Here is a 7,032-nt window from a genome sequence, read left to right on the forward strand (position 1 = left end):
AGCAATTAAAGGCCACAGAACAGGCAAGACCTTCTTAGTGCAAAGGGTTTGGCCTTGGGGGTCATGCCTCGCCCTTCATATAATAATGTTGTTATTTATCTAAAATATAGTTCAAAACCCCGTCCCTAACGCTTATCTAATCTCAATTGCCTTTCTAAAACCTTTCTAGTTCATCACGGGGACATGCCACGCTCCCTAGGTAATGGTAATGGTAAAGTAGCTTCAAATCTGTTCATATCCCCACATTCATGAATTGTTAAATTTCCTGAAAAACAGTGCATATTACCAAGCACTAACCATATAACGACATATTCTTACTTACAATGCAATACCTTTTCAGTACTAGAATGCTTTTGTTTTATCTCCTTTTTACTTATGACTTCTACAGATGATGGAAAACAATAGTTTTAATCCACTAAACAGGTTCTACCTAGTTGTAACTAAATTCATAGAAAATTAGGTCGAATTCTGACTTTATGCTGAAAAATATAAAAATGCTGTGAATTCAGAACTTAATGTGTGTAATAATATTATTGCGTATTTACAATAACTGCATTAAGTAAACTGATTAAACCAATTAAAAAAAAAATGGCTACTATCCAGAGCAGTGGAACAAATCATATTTAATCTTATTACATAAGTCTGGTAACAAACTTGACCCGTCAAATTACAGAGGTATTCATTAATAAATTGTACGGCGAAGATTGTCAGGGCCATCTTAAACAACAGGTTGAACTTGTTGATGAGAGATAAGTTCTCTAATTCATAATTTGGATTCCGTGAAAACCACAGAACATCTGATAGTTTATTTATATCAAAAACATTCATAAATAAATATCTTCATAAAAATACAAGGAATTTATATGGAGGCTTTGTTGATTTCCAAAAAGCTTCCGACTCAGTGTGGAGAGATGGTTTGCTTTACAAGTTAACTCATACCGGTATAGGGAAATATTTATATAATGCTATTAAAAATATGCTTTCTAAAACAGAAATAGCTCTAAAGATTGACCATAAACACTCAGAATATTATTAAATACTAAGAGTGGTAAAACAAGGGGTTTCCATAAGCCCAACCCTATTTAATATCTTTATTAATGACCTAAGTTCAAGCTTTAACAACGAGGAGTGCAGACCCGCAAAATTATTAAACTGCAGATGACCTTCTAATTATGTCTGAAAGTAAGGAAGGCTTACAAAATAGTCTTGATAAACTTAACAATTTTTGTGATGATTGGCAACTCACCTTAAATATTAAAAAGACAAAAACTAAGGTTATCCAGCAACTCAAAAGTATAGCTCCCTTTTATAGATTTTAAAGGTAACATGATACAGAATGTAACGAATATAAATTTTTAGGATGCCTATTAAAGTGTGGCGGTAACCTCAAACATAGTCTCGAAGATCTGGCTAAAAGGCCAGGAAAGTATTATTTCCTTTAGAGCAAAAAACAGCCTCTATGGGCATTTGACCTATTTCGATTTCAAAAAATCTCTTTGATAAATTGGTCAAACCCATTTTGACGTACAACTTTGAAATTTCCTTTATGGATTATTTTCTTTTGTACCATAGGACAAAGCATAGAGCTGCCCAAAGAAATTGTGACATTGACCATCTCAACTTTATTGATAAAACACCTTTTGAAAAAATCCATCTCACATTTTGTAAATGCCTTCTTGGAACCAAGACGACCTCATCAAATATAGGTGTGAGATTAGAACTAGGTAGACTTCCAGTTGAAAATATTATTACAACCCAATCTATTTTATATCTTAGTAGACTAAACATTGATCCTTTAAACCCATTATTGAAAGAGGCCTTCGAACTTTCAAAACGCCTTGATTTACAAGGTGTATATTCTTGGTATACATATTCCATACCATAACCTTAAAGACAAAGTGGCCAACTGTAAGAATATTACAGATGTAAAACATTTAAAACCAGAAATTAAAAATGAAATAAATGACTATAATAAAGATTTATATAAAAGTAAAATAGAACAAATCGACGAAAGTAGCAAACTGTTTCTGCATGTATAAATAACTAAAACCTTCACTTGAAGCAAATTTTTACTTATTGTTTAATAATTTTTCTATCAGGAACATTTTTACTAAACTTCGTATAAGTTACCATAGTCTTGAAATAGAAAATGGTGGTTAAACTAAAATTCCTCGAGAACAAAGACTGTGCAAAACCTGCAAAGTCATCGTAGATCAGTTTCATTTTATTCTGAATTGCAAGGCAAACCAGAATTATTATATCCGACAAAATATATTTAATGGTATACAATTAGATGATGAACATTTCATTCATTTCCCTGATGAACATAAAAATATTTTATATATTAAACCCCGCTTCCTTTAGAAAAGTTAGAATTATTGGCTTCTTTTTTAAAAGGTCATTAACACTGAGGGCAGAGGTCTCATTGTAACATGGCTATTGAATATTTTAATATTGTAAATTAATCACTTATGGTTTTATTGTATACTGTTTTGTTTTTATTTTGTTGTTATAGTTTGTTTAAATGTGTATTTCCACAAACATACTGTAAATGTTTAATGACAATAATAAAATTGAAAAACAAATTGATATTGATGGTGATCGTCTAAAATGTGAGATTAACTAAAGCAAATTTAAATTATACTGTAATAGAATATTGTACAAAAAATGAAAATGCAGCTAAGGTCATGTCACAGTCTGGGCCATATAGGGCCAACTACTTGGTGAGGGGTTTCCCAGTTTGTTGCAGACCATGTGGCGACCTCTAGGTGTATATTTTGGTTAATTAAGTTCTGAGATGAAATGTTGTCTCCTTGACATTTACTCCATATATGTTATTTTTGTTCCCCTCAGCACCACATTGCGGCCGGGAATATATAAATTCTGTTCGTCTGTCTGTCCGTCAGAGCATCGCTTCGGATTGTAAACGCTCTAACATACTTAATCGTTATCCTATTTGGATCGAATTTATGCAGTAGCTTTCTACAGACAACCGATCAAGGTTGAAATTGAGCCCTGTTCAAAAATATTTGTGAATGTATTATGACATGTATCTGTTGCATCACAATTAAGTAGTAAAATGATTTTCTTCGGTGTTTGATCCTTGGATCCAGCATTCAACTGTACATGCAAGTCTGACATTTGAATTCTAAGTTTGACTACATTTTGACAGCTCTAAGAATCATTTATATATTTTTTTTGTAAACACCAGCTTTGTATCCAATGGAATGGACCAACTATAAAAATGCAGTCTTTGAAATCATTTGCAAAATACACGGAAGGAACAAAGTTTTGCTAGTTTGAGCTTTTCCAATCAATTGGCGTCAGTCGTCTGTTGTCGTCGTCCATTAACTTCCTCTGAAACTATTGGGCCAAATTCGTCATTTTGGGTATTTTTTGGCCAACACGACTAAAAATAGAACTTAGGGGGTAAAATGCAAGTTTTGTCTATTATCTTGAAAACTGCTAAAGACAGAAAAAATCTGACAAGGGCAGAAATTTTCAGAATGTTGAGAAAAAAAAATGAAAACAACACGTTATAAATTTCCTGCGTCCGAAGCGCTTATCTGGAATTAACTTCATTATAGGAACGATTAAAGCCGAATATTTGAAAGCCGAGAATGTATAAGAATCGAAACAGATGAAGAGATATAATACCAAAAAATGGACCTAGAAAAATAGTTAAATCCATATAAGGTCAACTTTGCCTGAAGGAGGTCAAACGTAAGTTTCTAATAATTTCAAAATTTATCAACGGACAACTTTAGAAATGTTTGTTATAAATCATATCACTACCGTAGTACTGACTACAGGGCTGATGATATCCCCGATAGTCCACCAGCAGAGGTATTGAGATCTCCCTACTGTCTATTTAGTTCAAATATGTCAGACGAAGTCGTATTGGAGTTATTGCCTTAAACGACGAAACTTCCCGGCCGGTTTTTGTCATCATATTTGCTTATTATCTTCAAAACTACAATAGATAGATAGACATTTCATATTAAAAAAAATGACCAGCATGACAAGATCTACAAACAAGTCACTACGGCCAAACTCGTCAGTTTACTTCTTATTGGAGTTATGGCCCTTTAATGACGATTTTAAACATCAATTTGCGTTTTTGCCTATTATCTTGAAAACTATAATATATATATAGAAACTTTAGGAGCAAACATGATCAGCAAGAAAAGTCTAAAAATAAGTCAGCACGGCCGAAATCGGCATTCTTCTTAATTAAGTTGTTTCCTTTAAATGATGATTTTCAACATTCCAAAAAACCAGTTTGTACATCTTGGCATGCTGATCATTTTTGCGCCTGTCCCAAGTCAGGAGCCTCTGGCCTTTGTTAGTCTTGTATCATTTTTAATTTTAGTTTCTTGTGTATAATTTGGAGTTTAGTATGACGTCCATTTCCACTGAACTAGTATACATATTTGTTTAGGGGCCAGCCGGGTGCGGGAGTTTCTCGCTGCATTGAAGACCCATTGGTGGCCTTCGGCTGTTGTCTGCTCTATGGTCGGGTCTATGGTCGGGTTGTTGTCTCTTTGACACATTCCCCATTTCCATTCTCAATTTTATTTTGCACTTTTGCCTATTATCTTGAAAACTACAATAGATAGATAGAAACTGAAAAAGCAGGACAAGAACTGGGAATAGGTCAGAATAGGTGATCCGGGTAAACTTATCGATCCTTTAAATAAACTTATTCTAAAAGGTTACCAATTCAACACAGTAATTAGATCTTTGAATACTGTTTTTATTGGTATTAATATTGATTTTGTTATCAGTAAAAAACTAAATATTTTTATTTTATACATAATGCACATTCATGGCTCTACAATCTGTTGAAACCTGTATCTTGGCATTGCACAAGGTCATGTTTTTCTCTGTGTTTATGACGTCTTTACACTAAATCCATTGGAAGTTGGATGTGAACTGATTGATAATTTAGTGTTAGATGCATGATGTTTTTTTATTAGTTGTTATTGGCTTTGAACTAGCTGTCAGTAACTGCGAGTACTCTCAGATCTGTACTTGTTGTTGGGATGTATAAGTACCCGTCCACGTCCGCTCTGTGTTTTTATACGAGCGCAAAAAATATTTGCTGTCGTATATTGGTATGACGTTGGCGTCGTCGTCGTCGTCGTCGTCGTCGTCGCCCGAAGACATTGGTTTTTCGCACTCTAACTTTAGTTTAAGTGAATGGATCTCTATGAAATTTAACCATAAGGTTCAATACCACAAAAGGAAGGTGGGGATTGATTTTGGGGGTTATGGTACCAACAGTTAAGGAATTAGGGGCCAAAAAGGGGCCAAAAATCAGCATTTTTGTATCACAGACATAACTTGTGTGTTAGTGTATGGATCTCTCTGAAATTATACTACAAGGTTCCATATCACAAAGGAAAAGCTGGAATTGAGTTTGGGGGTAGTTGCCCAAAACGTTTAGGAATAAGGGGCCAAAAAGGGGCCAAAATAAGCATTTTTCTAGTTTCCAGACAATAACTTGTGTTCAAGTGTATGAATCTCTCTGAAATTGTACTGCAAGATACCATACCACAAAGGGAAGGCTGGGATTGATTTTGGGGGTAATTGCCTCAAAAGTTTAGGAATTAGGGGCCAAAAAGGGACAAAAAACAAGCATTTTTCTAGTTTCAGGACAATAACTTGAGTGTAAGTGTATGGATCTTTATGAAATTGTACTACAAGGTTCCATATCACAAAGGGAAAGCTGGGTTTGAGTTTGGGGGGTAATTACCCTAAACGTTTAGGAATTTGATGCCAAAAAGGGGCCAAAAAACAAGCATTTTTCTAGTTTCCAGACAATAACTTGGGTTCAAGTGTATGGATCTCTCTGAAATGGTACAGCAAGATACCATATCACAAAGGAGAGGCTGGGATTGAGTTTGGGGTGATGAATCATAAGGGGGTTCAAAAAATTGGGGGGGGGGGGGGGGGGTTCCTTTTTTCCTTTTTTTTTTCTTTAAAATTTTCCATTTTAAATTGGTTATTTCTGATTTATATATAAAAGCAAATAATAATGATATGGTTTGAATAGGTAAATTAAAAATGTTTGAGTTCTAAGTACACATTCATTCTGTGTCAGAAACCTATGTTGTGTTAAATATTTAATCACAATCTAAATTCAGTGCTGTATCAAGCTTGAATGTTTTGTCCATACTTGCCCCAACTGTTCAGGGTTCGACCTCTGCGGTCGTATCAAGCTGCGCCCAGCGGAGCATTTTATTGTTAGATGTATTTCTATGTGTATCCATCTGATGAGTTAAGCGTTTTTCAACTGATTTTTATAGTTTGTTCTTATGTTGTTCTGTAGCACCACTGTCCCATGTTAGGGAGAGGGTTGGCGACTTCAGACTACTAGTTTAACACCGCCATATTCTGTATGTGCCTGTCCCAAGTCAGGAGCCTGAAATTCAGTGGTTGTCGTTTGTTGCTGTTTTACATATTTGTTTTTCGTTCATTATTTTGTATATAAATTAGGCCGCTAGTTTTCTCGTTTGAATTGTTTTGCATTTGTCATTTCGGGGCCTTTTATAGCTGACTATGCGGTATGGGCTTTGCTCATTGTTGAAGGCCGTACGGTGACCTATAGTTGTTAATTTCCGTGTCATTTGGTCTCTTGTAGAGAGTTGTGTCATTGACAATCATACCACATTTTCTTTTTTATAAATAATTAACTATTCCAATTTAAAAAAAACAAAACAAAGGGAGTTGTCTTTAATTTTTTGATTGACCAGAGGCTTCATAGTTTTAAAAATTTGCACTTTTTATTATTTTTTTCTGACGATTATTTTATTGGATTATCTCCCTTGTCAGAATCGGATATGGATACTTAAAAAATCATAATATCTTTTAGAGTACATACAATCTTAGACTCTTTCAACTTGCAATAGTATTAAAACATTTGACTTTTCTACACTTTACACAAGTATTCCCCCATTCCAAACTAAAAAACAAATTGAAAGAGTTGGTCCTGCTTTGTTTCAAAAAAAAATAATGGCCAACGTAGAT

The sequence above is a fragment of the Mytilus californianus genome, unplaced genomic scaffold (assembly GCF_021869535.1).
Source record: "Mytilus californianus isolate M0D057914Y unplaced genomic scaffold, xbMytCali1.0.p SCAF_25, whole genome shotgun sequence".
NCBI lineage: Eukaryota > Metazoa > Mollusca > Bivalvia > Mytilida > Mytilidae > Mytilus > Mytilus californianus.